The sequence below is a fragment of the Triturus cristatus genome, chromosome 4_2, assembly GCF_964204655.1.
Source record: "Triturus cristatus chromosome 4_2, aTriCri1.1, whole genome shotgun sequence".
Lineage (NCBI taxonomy): Eukaryota > Metazoa > Chordata > Amphibia > Caudata > Salamandridae > Triturus > Triturus cristatus.
Window position 1 is genome coordinate 860,712,308 of NC_140586.1, and position 16,336 is coordinate 860,728,643.

The window sequence follows — 16,336 nt, forward strand, 5'->3', positions numbered from 1 at the left end:
AAAGTATATAGTTTGTAGTGAATCAACATGTGCTGCGTGTTCTTGTATAAGAGGGTAGCCTATTCTTCTAGTCAGCTGTGACTTGATATGAACAGATGTTAACCCTGATCAGGTAAGTGGTAACTGAATAAGGGAGAAGGGAGCCCCTCGAACTGGAGAACAGGTTGTGCTCAACTAGCGGTCTTTGTGTGATCTGATACATAGTAACACTGATTCCCCTGTTGTATGTCGTGGTAATAATAGGATGAGCTCGTGCTAAGGCTGCCGTCTGGGCAGGAAGTCCTGGGTCCGTTTGGGACCGCGAGGCTAAGGCTGCCGTCTGGGTAGGAAGTCCTGGGTCCGTTTGGGACCGCGAGGCTGAGGCTGCCGTCTGGGTAGGAAGTCCTGGGTCCGTTTGGGACCGCGAGGCTGAGGCTGCCGTCTGGGTAGGAAGTCCTGGGTCCGTTTGGGACCGCGAGGCTGAGGCTGCCGTCTGGGTAGGAAGTCCTGGGTCTGTTTGGGACCGCGAGGCTGAGGCTGCCGTCTGGGCAGGAAGTCCTGGGTCCGTTTGGGACCGCGAGGCCGCCACTTGTCTGAGGCTGCCGTCTGGGCAGGAAGTCCTGGGTCCGTTTGGGACCGCGAGGCTGGAGCTGCCGTCTGGGCAGGAAGTCCTGGGTCCGTTTGGGACCGCGAGGCCGCCACTTGTCTGAGGCTGCCGTCTGGGCAGGAAGTCCTGGGTCCGTTTGGGACGGCGAGGCTGAAGCTGCCGTCTGGGCAGGAGGTCCTGGGTCCGTTTGGGACCGCGAGGTCGCCACTTGTCTGAGGCTGCCGTCTGGGCAGGAAGTCCTGGGTCCGTTTGGGACCACGAGGCCGCCACTTGTATGCTGAGGCTGCCGTCTGGGCAGGAAGTCCTGGGTCCGTTTGGGACCGCGAGGCCGCCACTTGTATGCTGAGGCTGCCGTCTGGGCAGGAAGTCCTGGGTCCGTTTGGGACCGCGAGGCCGCCACTTGTATGCTGAGGCTGCCGTCTGGGCAGGAAGTCCTGGGTCCGTTTGGGACCGCGAGGCCGCCACTTGTATTATAAGATATATATATGTATATGCATATATAATAGGAATTCCCTGTCCTTAGGTGGTACATATATATGTGGTTATTTAGGTGTAAATAGGCCCTAGGGAGGGGGTAACGTTCTAGTTTGGGTTAGAAAGGCTCTGTTGAGCGGGTTCTATCTGATCCGAAGACCCAAGCAGAACATTTGGCGTCACGAACCGTTTACGAAACCTGTGTGCGTTGTGATTGTCTTGTGTTTGCTTTCGGCGCGTGCGTGGTTTTCTTTGCATTCTATTTTTATATATTTGCGTGTATAGTTTTTTTTTCTCTTCCTTTCTTTCCTCTCCATTTCTTTTCTTCTTTCTTTTTCACGATGTTTTCTAGAAAATCTAAATCTACTTTTAAGTTGCCCGTTGATATTCCCGGATGGGATTCAACGCCTTATGAAGCCTTAGCCCGTGAGTGGGCTGACTCTACTGGTTTGAGTGAGAATTGGAATTCTTCTTTGGAGTTGGCGGAGCCGGCTAATGTGATTGCTTGTTTGCAGAAGGCACCCGTATCGAAGGGTGAGGAGATTCCCATTTTGGGACGCAGAGGTTGGGTTCTTCTGTCTGCGTATCGGATTCTACATGAGAGATTGTTGAAATTACAGATCTCTCTTAAAGATGTGGAAGCGCACTTTGTTGAGATTCAGAATTCTCATACTTTGTTGCGATGTCAAAATAAGTTGCTTGCTGACAAGCTTGACACTTACCAAACGATTGCCGAAAGGGCGGCTGTGCGGATTGCTCGTTATAAATACAAACACAGGCGCGGTCGGGTTTCGACGCGAAAGGTGCGTCTAGTCGTGGCGAAAGCCGGACTGGATTGGAATCCTGATGAATGGGATGGTAATATCTGGAACTCGAGTGCTTCTTGTTCCTCGGGTGAGGAGTCTGTCAAGCGCGAATCTTCTCGTTCCCGTCATGAATGTAAGTCTACTTCTCGCACCTCTGAAGGTGCACCATGTGATTGTGCTCGCTCTTCGGGTGGGAACGATGCCCCTTACACTGATTGTCCCTCTACGAGCACTGTTCAGGCTCCTTGTGATGCTTGTCCCGCGGTCTCTGCGCATCCAGTTTTTCGTCGGAAGTTGCAGCAGTCTCCCAATGCTCCGCAGGGTGTTTCTTTGGACTGTTTGGAAGACTTTACGCAACAGGAAATTAGTGATATTTTGCAGCGCTTTAGGCAGCGGACTGGTGAGGCCTTACTCACATGGATGGTGCGCCTTTATGAACTGGGCGCTGCTGGTATTATGCTGGATACTGGCGATTGTTTGAAGTTTTGTTCTTTGAGTTTGGATTCTACTGTGCAGGATCATTTTCGTAACTATAATGGTGGTGGTCAAATTTCTTTGCTTCAATTGGCGACTGAGGGCTGTAATCTGAAATACCCTACTGAATCTGACTGGCCTGTTAATGACAAGCCGTGGTATACCCTGCGTGACGCTGCGCAACGTCTTAAGGAGGAGGTGATGAAAACGGCTATTTTTCTGGGTACTGCTGACAGGTTGCTTGATGGGATGTTGACGTCTTCTGTGCGGAATCGTATTATTCGTTCTTCTCCTGTTGCCTATAAGCAGGTCATGATGACTTTATTGATTAATCAGACTGGTAATGTGTTATCTACGGTGTTGGAATCGGTGCGCCAACTCGGTGAGTTGGGTGAGTGGTTTAAACCTGAACGTCAGTCCCGGTCTGACACTCGTACGCCTGGTGAAAATAAACTTACTAGACGTGATATCTTTTCTGGTCTTTTGGCTGATGGTGTGCGTAGGGAAGACATTGATGGTGAGACTACTACTCGTTTGTGGGAATTGTTTCGCAAACGAGGCTTGGATCGGAAGGAGGGTGCCCGGCGTGTTCGGACGACTGAGTGTGATCGTGGTTGTTCTGACGGTAGCGGTGATGACGACCGCCGTGGGCGCTCTGATCGTCGTGATGATCGGCGTACTGTACGTGATGTGTCCCCCCGTCGAGAGAGAGACAGGGAGAGAGAGGGGGAAAGGGAAAGGGGGAGAAATGATTATGCTTACAGCAAGAGTAGAGATGATAGGGATCAATCCCCTGAGTTGAGGAGGAGAGAGGATCGTCACAGTTTGGTCGATCGTAACCCACGGTACAATACTGAAGACTTGAATCCGTTCCGTACGGGGAATGGATATGAACAGGAGGTACCGATACCTAAGAAACGTGAGAGTCTTTATCCTGATTTGTCCTGGTACACAGAATGCAGTAAGAATGACTAGGAAATAGGTCAAGCTCCGGTACACAGATGGGCTCACAGAGATAATAGACCCTATGTAGATATTGATATTTATTGGAGACATCGTAATATCCAAAGGGCCCGAGCATTGGTAGATACAGGAGCGGAGGCCACTCTTATTCATGGGAAATCAAAGAAGTTTACAGGACAGCCTTTTACTATTACCGGATTAGGTGGAAAAGAAACCCCTGCAGTTCAAACTTTGCTTGAAATGAGAATAGGTAGAATCCCTAGAAAAGAATATTCTGTATTAGTGGTGCCACTCTTAGAATTCATAATTGGAATTGATATTTTGAAGGGAATGACGTTGCATCTTGATGATGGGTGTTACCAGTTCGGAACGTCGCATTATATATCGTCCAGACCTATACGGGTTGGTCGTTTAAGAATGCCCCCCATACAAGTTCCCCAGGCGACCAAAGTGGTTTGTCAGAGGCAGTATCGTATTCCAGGTGGTCATGAGGAGATTAGTACCACTATTCAGGAGTTGGTGGATGCAGGTGTTATAACTCCAGTTACTTCTGCTTGGAATAATCCTGTTTGGCCAGTGCGTAAGAGTGATAATTCTTGGCGCATGACTGTTGATTATCGAGAATTGAACAAACACACGCCCTCTTTGACTGTTGCAGTACCGGATGTTATTACTCTAATTGAAAGAATACAAAAGCATCCAGGTACATGGTATGCATCCATTGATATTGCTAATGCTTTCTTTTCTATCCCAATTGCCCCGGAGTGTCAGGAACAGTTCAGTTTTACGTGGAACGGGCGTCAGATGACGTTTAGAAGTCTTCCCCAGGGCTATGTGCATAGTCCTACGATATGTCACCGGCTGGTGGCAGAGCATTTGGCTGAGGTACCGGTTCATCCCCAAATTCAGATATGTCATTATATTGATGATGTTTTGATCCAAGGCGAAACACAAGAGGATGTTCAGACACAATTAGACAGAGTCATTGAGTGTCTGCGTGAGAAAGGTTGGGAGATCAATCCAGATAAATTACAAGGTCCGTCCCAGGCTGTAAAATTTTTGGGTATTAATTGGCATGAAGGGCACCGTGAAGTGATCCCTCAAGTTAAACAGAAGATTCTTGATTTTTCAGTTCCGAGGAATAGGAAGGAAGCCCAGAGCTTCATTGGTTTATTTGGTTTTTGGCGCCAGCATATTCCTCATTTGAGTCAAATATTGGCCCCCTTGTACCGGGTCACACGTAAAAAGAATGCATTTGAATGGGATAAACCACAGCAAGATGCGTTTAGTCTGGCAAAAGAGGCAATTCAACATGCTCTGGATTTATGGCCTGTACGTGATGGTGATGTGGATTTGAATGTGTCTGTACAGGGCCCTTATGCAAATTGGAGTTTGTGGCAGAAACAAGGCAGGAGTAGAGTACCGTTAGGTTTTTGGACCAAAAAGCTACCTGATGCTGGTGAGCGTTATACACCCTTTGAGAAACAGTTACTTGCTTGTTATTGGGCTTTGGTGGATACCGAGCAATTGACTTTGGGACATGATATATTCTTGCGTCCTGAAATTCCTATCATGCAGTGGGTTCTGAGTTCACCGAGAACTCACCGAATTGGACATGCTCAAGAGGCGAGCGTGATTAAATGGAAATGGTACATACAAGACAGGGCACGTGTGGGCCCGAAAGGAGTTGCTTCTTTACATGAGCAGGTGGCGCGAGCACCGTCGACTGAGATTGAGAGTGAGTGTTCCGTACCTTTAGCGCAAGAGTCTCCTGTTAAATGGGGTAAGCCTTTTGATGATTTGTCCGCAGCGGAAAGAAATCATGTTTGGTTCACAGATGGTTCAGCGAAGTTTATAGGGACGACACGGCACTGGAAGTTGGTGTCCTATAATCCGATCACGCAGAAACTGCTGAGCACAACTGGTGAAGGGAAGAGCAGCCAATTTGCCGAGCTTTACGCTGTTTACCAAGTTTTGAAACAAGAGTTACCTGGTACATGTCATATTTTCACCGATTCCTGGTCCACTGCTAATGGACTGGCTGTTTGGTTGCCGACTTGGCATTCCCATAATTGGAAGTTACACTCCAAGGAATTATGGGGAAAAGAGTTATGGCAAGAGATTTGGGAGATGCTCCCACAGAGTACTGTTACAATCTTCCATGTGGACGCTCACACCCCGATAGACTCCCTTGACAAATTTTTTCATAACATTGCAGATGAGAAATCTAAAATTGCTGAGGCAGTGGTGGACAGGCAAGATTCTGATATTGCGGGATTGGCGAAATGAGCACACCAGAAGGCAGGACATTTTGGAGAGAAGGCCACTAGCAGGTGGGCTGCTGATCGAGGAATTTATATTCCCCTAGATCTAATTAAAAATGTTATTTTACATTGTCCCGTTTGTCAACATATCAGACAGCGTAAGGTGCCCCAAATTGTTAAAGGTCATTTACATCGCGGGAAACTGCCCGCTCAAATTTGGCAGATTGATTACATCGGTCCACTTCCCATGAGTAGGAATTGTCAATATGTTTGCACAATTGTCGATACATATAGTGGCTTGCTGGTAGCCCTTCCATGTAAGCAAGCTACCCAATTGAATACCATTAAAACATTAGAATTGATTATGATGTATTATGGTGTGCAATTCCAAATTCAATCTGATAATGCATCCCATTTTCGTGGAAGATTGGTACAGGAATTCTGTGCGGAAAATAATATTGAATGGATATTCCATATACCCTACTACCCACAGGCCTCGGGCCTGGTGGAGAGATTGAATGGCCTGCTAAAGGACCAATTGCGTAAGCTAACAGATGACAAGTATAAAAATTGGCGAGACTTTCTACCCCAAGCACTATTGATTTTGAATAATCGTCCTTTTTTAAATGCTGAATCTCCACTTATGCGTTTGTTTCCCCCGAATGTTCAGACTATGCCTAATGAAATCAGAGAAACTGTGATGTATTGGGAAATTACTCCCGGAGCTCTGGCTCCATGCAGAGCGACCCCAGGGTCGGCAGGTTTAGACTTGCATGCCATGGATGACACCGTTTTAGAAAGTAAGAATCGGGTCATCATTGCTACCGGTGTTGGTATTCATATACCACCTGGGAATTTTGGATTGATCGCCCCTAGATCGGGGCTGGCTGTAAAAGGCATTCAGGTGCTTGGAGGTGTAATTGACAGTGACTATCAGGGAGAGATTAAGGTACACCTGCTAAATAGCAGTGAGGTTGACTTACTGATACACCGCACTGACCGAGTGGCTCAATTACTCATTATGCCTGTTTTCAGTGGTGAAATAACGAAAGGCACTGCCCCAACTTTGCTAACTGTACGAGGCCAGAAAGGTTTTGGCTCTACGGATAACCCTGGGGCCAGGGTTTGGGTGCAGTCGCCTAAGAGTCCCCCTGAACAAGCAGAGGTCATTGCCACCGGTCAGGACAATACCATTTTGGTTATGAGGCCAGGGAAAGATAGCTGGGAAGCGGTCCCAGCTGACAAATGTTATTTACGAGAATGATTAATGCCTGTATTTGGTTCTCTTTCAGATCATTCTTTGGACTGTTGCTGCAGGATGTGTCGGCGTCCTACTGTCTTTGGGATGGTTCGACGAGAGAGGAGGGATCCCGTCAACCCGGGATGAACTGAGAACCCGAGTGTTGCGTTCCTTCAATGCGTGGGATTCATCATCGAACTTTTGGACACTACTGGCCAAGAGAGTGACTGATGCCCCTCACTTCTGTTTGACACCGATGAGATCTGTACATGACATTCTTGCGACTTGTCTAGTTGCTGTCCCCGCCTCATTGGAGACTTTAGTTCATATTTTTAATGTTTCAAAGGCTCGTCCCAATATTCTCCTGGGTGATTTTGCTACCCATGCATATTGCCCCTTGTGCACTGAACTGCCGAATGAGCAACTCCCCATCCAGTCCCAAATTGTTACGTATAATATCACACGAGGTGATCTATGCTTCTTTCTTACATGTAATCCTAGTGCAATCTCTGAATGTCTACGCCTAAAACTAAAAGGCGCCACTTCATTTACGTCTCATGAACGGACTTTGTGCTTTCAAAGGACACCAACCACATGTGTTTCAGTTCAGAACAATATGACTTGCAATAGTTTGGTAGTTACCCCCAGTCACTATCGTACGATGTTACTACCTGCCGGATGGCTTTTCTCATGTGGTAATACTTCCTGGCCATATGTCCCTGCAAATATTTCCGGAGGCCCTTCTGCCATTACGAGACTCAGTTTGTTAATGTTTTCGTCACACCCGAATGCCAACTCTCGTGTGCTTCGAGATACTGTGATGTTACAGGAGGATTGTGACTCATCTTTGCATTTATATTCCAAGTCTGAATATCTTAGCCTAGCTGTTTCAATTATTGGTGTTCCTGCTTTGGCGGTTTATAATGCCAAATCCATTGGGAAAATGGCCTGCTGGATGGTGAAATCTATTAATCATACTTCTACAGTCTTGTCTGACTTGCTATTAGACGCCCAGGGTGAACGTAGGGCCATTTTGCAAAATAGAGCGGCCATTGATTATCTTTTGCTTAAACATGGACATGATTGCTCTGACTTTGAAGGCCTCTGCTGTTTTAACTTATCTGATCATACACAATCCATTCGTGCACATCTGGATAAGTTGCATGACTTAACGGAAGAAGTTAGAAAACACGTTGACCAGGGCTGGTTTGACTGGCTCTTTAATTGGTTACCGGATATACACATGCTACGCCAAACATTAGGTGGTATTTTGATTGCTGTCGTTGTTTTGATTGCTATCTGTTGCTTTATTCAGTGTATTCCTTCACTACTTCAATTCTGCACACCTGGTACTAGACGTAGATCAGTTAGCTTTGTTTCATATTATTCTTCCACAGATGTTAGCTCCATTTAATGAATGTATAATAGACTGAAGTCAAGGGTGAAATGTACTGCTCGATTTTCCCGGCCCCCTTGTGCTGAGGGGTGATTAGTGTGACTTCAGTCTCTTTCCATCCAAGTCTAAGGGTTAGAGTAGTGAATGGAGCCTATTTACTAGGCACTTTGACATGATTCTGTGCTCTTCCCCATAGATCAGGGCTTGCACACATAGCCTAGGCGATAGATTCGTTAGTATTAGGGATAACCTGTCCTGTAGTGAGGGTATTTCATGGAGCCGTGCTGAATTCAGGCCTGGTAGGCCCTAAACGGGAGAGACTCCATCTTTCTTTCTGCTCCGGCAGCTTGAGATGCTTCTAGGTCAAAGGCAGTGTTTTAGTTACGAGGTGTTATTCGCTTGGAGAGAACCGGTTCAGGCCGGCCCTTATCGAAGGATTGTATTTTTCTTCATGCCGAAGACACTACATCAGGCCGGCCGGCTGGGAACGTGTCCTTGGCACGGGGAGGTACAAGAATTTGGTGGGCGGTAGGCTACGGGCTGGAATTTTCCATGAGAGAATGCACCTCCATATTAGTGAAAGTCTGAGGCAGATACTGGCACTTGCTTGTAGTCCGTAAGCGGCACCTGGCCGTTAGCAGCAAAGCTACTACTTATTTCAGGGAAGACAGATGACAAACTTGAAGGTGAAGAAAAACCGAGAAATAGATATTCCAAAGAGAAGAGAGTAGCCGATGGGGAAGAGGTCCCAGTGACTCGGAGAGGGAGAAGGGAGTAGATCCGTGACTGCGGAGGTGTGACTTCCAGGCGAAGCCGAGGCACAGACGAGAAGGGAACCTAGATGACCATTGAGTGCAGGCTACATACGACCAAGGTGATGTCAACCCCTTTTTATTAGAGTGTACAACTTAATCTTTCGCTTTTCTTTGCAGGTGATGATATGTATTATGTTCTGTGAGCGTGTATGTAGTGACTAAATAAAGTATATAGTTTGTAGTGAATCAACATGTGCTGCGTGTTCTTGTATAAGAGGGTAGCCTATTCTTCTAGTCAGCTGTGACTTGATATGAACAGATGTTAACCCTGATCAGGTAAGTGGTAACTGAATAAGGGAGAAGGGAGCCCCTCGAACTGGAGAACAGGTTGTGCTCAACTAGCGGTCTTTGTGTGATCTGATACATAGTAACACTGATTCCCCTGTTGTATGTCGTGGTAATAATAGGATGAGCTCGAGCTAAGGCTGCCGTCTGGGCAGGAAGTCCTGGGTCCGTTTGGGACCGCGAGGCTGGAGCTGCCGTCTGGGCAGGAAGTCCTGGGTCCGTTTGGGACCGCGAGGCCGCCACTTGTCTGAGGCTGCCGTCTGGGCAGGAAGTCCTGGGTCCGTTTGGGACCACGAGGCTGAAGCTGCCGTCTGGGCAGGAGGTCCTGGGTCCGTTTGGGACCGCGAGGCCGCCACTTGTCTGAGGCTGCCGTCTAGGCAGGAAGTCCTGGGTCCGTTTGGGACCGCGAGGCCGCCACTTGTATGCTGAGGCTGCCGTCTGGGCAGGAAGTCCTGGGTCCGTTTGGGACCGCGAGGCCGCCACTTGTATGCTGAGGCTGCCGTCTGGGCAGGAAGTCCTGGGTCCGTTTGGGACCGCGAGGCCGCCACTTGTATTATAAGATATATATATGTATATGCATATATAATAGGAATTCCCTGTCCTTAGGTGGTACATATATATGTGGTTATTTAGGTGTAAATAGGCCCTAGGGAGGGGGTAACGTTCTAGTTTGGGTTAGAAAGGCTCTGTTGAGCGGGTTCTATCTGATCCGAAGACCCAAGCAGAACAAGAGCGAAGGTCAGAACATAAACAGATACTGCCATCCTTTTTTCTCACTATGAAAATCAGACTGACCCATTGAGAGGAATCTGTGGGAGCAATAATCTCTTGAGAAACCATAGTATCAAGTAATTATTTAAGGTAATCTCTAACACTTAAAGGAATTGATCTGAGGTTGTGTGCTATAGGAATGGCATTAGACTTAAACTTAATGAGGTGTTCAGATTTAGAAATTCTACCTATAGATGAACTAAAGACTTCAGGAAACTCCAATGTAATTTTTTGAACATCAGAATCACAACTCTCTGATACCATGTCAATGGAGAGATCATTATTGATTTGAACTGGGTTGTCAGAACCTGGAACTAATTTTAGTCCCATTCTAGCAAGGTATTGACAGCCAACTATGGTTTTTCCTTTTAACCCCTTCAGTGCCACGCCCTTTCCCCCTCCTGTGCCGGGCGTTGTATTAGTGGGTGGGGTTCATGACGAGATAGTCTCGTCATGGGCACAGCGCAACCGTGCTCCATGACGAGACTATCTCGTCATGGGCACAGAAGAGGTTAACACAACATACATTTTTGTAAACATTTTCCTCACATTTTCATAAAAGAAGCCAAGCATATCAATTACACTATCACCATATGCTTTAGGAATTATGTCAGTGGCTTCTAAAGAAATGTATGATGCCCAATGACCTTTAAAGAGAACATCAGAAATAATGGTCACTGGAGCACCTGAGCACCTGAGTCTGCCATCATGTCAATGTTAAGCTTACCAATCGCTACCTCACAAGCAGGATCCTTTACACGATCATTAACAATAGACTTCGAGTTAGTATCAATAGATAGAATACGTTTTTGAGCGATTGAATGTAAAGGCACATCTACAGTGTTAATGTTAAGACTTTCTAAAGGTATGTTATTAAAATTTGCATTATATTCATCACAGTGCTGAGGAATTACAGAACTAACCTGAACTACTTGTTTGCTCCTGCAAACTGAGTGAAAATGACCCATTTTGTGACAGTTCACACACGTTTTACCTGTTGCAGGACAAATTGGACTATTCCCTAGATGAGATCTTGAACTACACCTGTAGCATATGGTGTTGAATTTTCCTGGAAAGGCTTTGAAAATTTGTTTTTAGGAGTAATAGCATTAACAGAAGGCATTAACAGACGGAGCATTCTGTACAACAGCATTAATTGAAAGAACATTCTGTGCAACATTTATAGATGAAATATTATCATTTGAAATACATTTCGAAGAAATATTAGCCCTTTCAATACTCTTTGCTATTTCTATTACTTCTGATAATGATGGATCCCTGCAACTCAAAATTCTTTCTTGAATCTTTTTGTGAAAGCAACTATAGACAAACTGATCTCTAATGGATGTATCCAAAGTGAGGCCAACGTTACAATCAGATGCTAAATTTCTTAAGGCCGAAATGTATTCTTCTACTGTTTCCTTGGATCTTGCTTCCTTTTCATAAAATTGAACCTCTCCAAAATGACATTTCGTTGTTCAAGAAACTTCTTATTCTGTCTTGAAATTGTGTTGGTGTAAATATTCCATCCATCACCATTGTCAGATGGAGGAGGAGAAGGTGGAAGATTATCAAAAATGTGCTGACCGGCACTACCCAAATGACTAAAAAGAATTGCCAACCTGCGCCTGGGTGAATATTCTTCAGCGTCAATGGCTATAAGATGATTCTCAAAACTACGAAAACAAATCTTCCAAGTTTTCTTTGGTTTGCCAGGTAACGGTAAAAAATAGTTCAACTATACTATTTGATTGGTTGTCATGACTCTAAAGAATGAATGTAAGGATTAAACATACAAAAAGAAACAAGTCTAATCTTGTTTTGAATGTCACCTTTTACATTGTAGAAAGTACCTCTATTTTATAAAGTATTAAATTAAATAAATGAAGTTTAAATGTTTAAATACCTTTAAAAATCAACTGCAGTCAGGTAACAGTTGTTCTGTGTGGAGATCATGTCAAGAGCGCCGAGACACCCTCGGGTATTTGTGCGCTTTAAAAATTGCATAAACATAAACATAAACATAAATGAAAACTCAGGCACTTTTAAGTTGACCCGTGTGGAGATTGATGGAATCGTTGCGGTTGAGAAGTTGCTTAGAAGCTTTATGCTGAAAGCTAGAATGTCAGTATTTCCCAAAAGATGGCCACCAAAACGTGAGGGGTGTAATGACGTGGGCAACGCTGTTAAGGAAATGCTTAAGAGAAAAACTGCTCACCTAAGATAGCCGCCGTGACTAGTTGCGTGATGAAGAGTAACGCGAGCATGCACGTGTAGAAACACCATCCGATGCGAAAATCTGTGAAGTGAAAATATCCATTTGAATCTTGAAATCATAAGGCATTTAGGAATGCCAAGAAAGCGGCATCGGGTGAAGCCGTTGTCAAGGAGGAGGCTTGAAATATGAAGAAGTCTCCAAAAGCACAACAATTGTGAAAATGCTGTTCAAATCGTCGCCAAATGTAAAGAAAGTGAAATGGCCCAGTTGAATAGAAGAAGCTGACAGGTAAAGTGCCTTCCAAGTAGGTTTATTTGAATAGAACAGCAAATCACTGGAGTGCGTCCTTCCTCCACGAAGTACGGGCTGTTTCTAACAGTTCAACATCAACATACTTCGTTAATTGAAGGAGTGCACGAGAAATGAACCTTCCAACATAAACAGGCTTGAAGTGCGCATGCAAACGAATTTAGAACATGTACAAGTCATGAAACATAGTAACAATGAAACGTAAGACAACGTAAGGCATAACAAAGAGATGTAAGCATATCTACAACCTTACAAGGGGCAAGACAGCCATCGTTGAGCAATACCAAAATTAACGGACAGCACATGCTATCTCAAAATATGGGCAGGTTCATACCTTTGTTCAATGATCGACTGCCTTCTAGAAGAGGTGGGTCTGAGTGCAACAAACTGTCACTTTGAAGGCTCGAGAGCATAACTTTTTCAGTCTATCTGAACATGGCCTCTTCCTTGAGATGTTCATCGTCTCTTTCTGGTTGGAGTGATGTTTGTGAAACAGCAACAGAAGCAACTTACTTTTACTGAGATTGTGCGAAGCTCCATTTCAATAAGGCTATTTAAAGAACTATGGGGCATATCATCAAGGAACGGCGATAATTATCGCTAAGCGCACTTAGCGCTAGGATAATTATCGCCGGGTAACGTGGAATTTTATCGCTGCTATTAGCAACGCTTATCTCAAAAGCGATAAAATTCCAAGCGCTAACTGCAAAACGTGAGATTATCGCTGGAAATCCAGCGATAATCTCAGAAAGTTTGGCGATAGCTTGATTAGAGGGCAGGGCACATTTAGCCATGATATCCTCCTTACATAGGATATCATGGCTAAGTCAGTCTTGAAGCAGGCGTAAGGAAAGTCGCGATAACAGAGGTTATCGCTACTTTTCTTGCCGCTATGCGTGAGGCTTGATAATAGAAGAAATGTCGCTTAGCGACATTTCTCCCGTTATTCTGGGGAGGAACGCCTACTTTGCATCTCATTAGAGATGCAAAGCTGGGCGTTAAGGGAAAGGGCGAAGAAGCATGGATTCACGCGTTAGCGTGTCCTTGCTAATAGGGCGTTAAAATTATCGCTGCTTTTTGTCCGAAAACGGACGCAAAAGCTGCGATAATTTTTTAACGCCTCGTTGATGATATGCCCCAAAATAATGTAATACCGCAGTACTTGAGTGACAAGAACCACTATTTACATACAGCAATTGCTGAAGCTTATTTTGCATTTATTTTGCTAAACTTCGTCAGCATATTAAACAAGCAGCAGCAGTCGCTGGCTGAGCAATTTGAAACTTCATCACTGCAGCCAGCTGCCTATGGGTGTGTCTCTATATGACACGTGAGTCTCTCCTTCTGTCTCATTGGGCAAAATCACATCTACTCTCCTGACCTCAGTGTTGATGCCGAGCCAATGTCGGATGAAAGGGTTACATTAGAAAACAAGGCAAGCAAGCAGCATGTGCATTGCTGCTCGTTCCCGAGGCAATATTCTATGGGAGTTGACATGAGAAAACAAGCATCTGCAATGCAATAGGTCTCGTATTTTGTCAGAGTTAGAGCTATTGGCGTTGTAATGGAAATGTGTTGACTCAGGGCTGCCGAGTACTGCAGCTGAAACGTAAGATATTATGGCACAAAAAGGCCAGTACATCTTGTTCCTTGCCTGCCAGAACTCCATGTCAAATAACACAGCACAGGCTCGGTCTCTACGTACACACCAATCCCACTATACTGGCCCAAGTTAGTATGATTGTTGTCCAGTTTTTTCTGAACATTTCTGCTTTGACAGGAATTTGATAGACTCTGCCCAATTCACTGGGACTTTCCTGGCATGACAAAGTGGTACAGTGGTAAAACGGAAATTACTCCTGTTAAAAAATTCTGGGGCATATCAGCAAGGGCCGGCGATAATTAGCGTGAGGATAATTATCGCCTGCCAACTGTGAATTTTTTTCGCGGAGATAGCGTGCTATCAGCAACACTTATCTCCAAAGCGATAAAATTCAGAGCGCAAGCTGGCAATTGTGAGATTATCGCTGGAAATACAGCGATAATCCCACAAGGTTTGGCGATAGCTTGCTGAAAGGGATAGACATACTTAGCCATGATATCCACCTTACATAGTCAGAAAAATACCAGACATAAAAAAGCAGCGTTAACCGCTGCTTTTTTTTTATCGCTAACAGGGTTAGCGATATCCTTGATAATAGGAGAAATGTCGCTTATTTCTCCTATTATATTACTCTGGAACGCCCACTTTGCATCTCCTTAGAGATGCAAGGGGAAGCGTAGAGTAAAAGGGTGCTAACATGCAAATTTGCGTGTTAGCACCCTGTTGCTGCTAGGGCGCTACTTTTATCTCTGCTTTTTTGGCTTTTAAAGCAAAAAAAGCAGAGATAAAGCCCTTGTTGATATGCCCCTCTATACTTTATTTTGCTTATGCAGGTTGAGTGGCAAGGCCTGTTTTTCATTCTATGGCTGATAACTTTGCGGATATAGAGTAAACCAGTTAATAGCTAAGAAAAGCATTTGGTTTTGCTCATCGCACACAAAGCAGGTGTAGGGATCGTGCAGCAGACATCAGGGTTTTGTTGACTGTAGGCAAACCCTGTATATGGTGCTAGGTCATCTTCACTTTGAAGCAAGACCAGCTCCGAGCTTGACAAGTAACACCGAAGTATGGTTGGTGTTTACTTGCCTGGATGCCAGAAATAATTACTCTAGTTAGACATTGTGCATGCTTTTAAACACGAAAAAAACAGTAAAAACATAAAATATACAGATTTTACATTCAAGTGTCCAAATAATTTCTGAAGTAGCTTTCCTGCGTTGTTTTTGCTTTCCGATCTCAGAAGGAAGAAAGACTGGGGCATTTCAGCAAGGTGGCGATAGAAGATTATCGCCACTTTGCGGCCGTTTTCGGCCAAAAAGCGGCGATAATTTTATCGCCCAATTAGCAAGGTCACGCTAACGCGTGAAACCTTGCATTAGCGCACAAAATCTTAATGCCCAGCTTTGCACCTCTAATGAGATGCAAAGTGGGCGTTCCTGACCTAACATGACAGGAGAAATGTCCCTAAGCGACATTTCTCCTATCATCAAGCCCCACGCTATCAAGCATAGTGGCAAGAAAAGTAGCGATAACCTCTGTTATCGCTACTTTCCTTACGCCTGCTTCAGGGCTGACTTAGCCATGATATCCTATGGAAGGTGGATATCATGGCTAAGTTTGTGAGGCCCTATCAACAAACTAACGGCACATTTTGTGAGATTATCGCTGGGTTTCCAGCGATAATCTCACGTTAGGCAGTTAGCGCTAGGATTTTTATTGCTTTTGAGATAAGCGTTGCTAATAGCACGCTATCTCAAGAGATAAAAATCCACGTTAGCCGGCGATAATTATCCTAGCGCTAAGTGCACTTAGCGATAATTATCGCCGGTTGTTGCTGATATGCCCCACTGTTCGAAAAACCAGGAGTGTATACTAGCTCAATTCCTTTTTTTCCGTTTTTCCAGGCCTTATGGAATTAACGTTAAATTTCAGGCAGACTGGAGGTAACACCAGAATTGCCTGAAGAGCAAGAAATAATTTTTGGCACTCCTGAGCAACCTGTCTTTAGCTGTCTTAAAAGGCCGCCATACTATCTCTACCATGTGTATGCTTTAGATTCTGTGTGTTAGGTGTTAGATCTCGGCAGTGAGAACATAACTGTTGGAACCCTGTGTATAATATACAAGTTCCAG

General features: G+C 45.0%; 1 protein-coding gene and 1 long non-coding RNA gene across 3 annotated transcripts in view; one reads left to right on the forward strand and one right to left on the reverse strand.

Annotated features, from left to right (window-relative positions):
• LOC146835267 (peroxiredoxin-like) overlaps positions 1–16,336 on the reverse strand; it is a 559,426-nt gene that overhangs the window by 425,531 nt on the left and 117,559 nt on the right. Inside the window, exon 4 of the mRNA XM_085602856.1 lies at positions 12,293–12,373. The gene's annotated coding sequence lies outside the window, so the exon portion shown is untranslated. The remainder of the gene's footprint in view (positions 1–12,292; positions 12,374–16,336) is intronic.
• Positions 1–16,336, forward strand: part of LOC146835269 (uncharacterized) — a 92,184-nt gene that overhangs the window by 19,480 nt on the left and 56,368 nt on the right. The gene's annotated exons all lie outside the window — the stretch shown is intronic.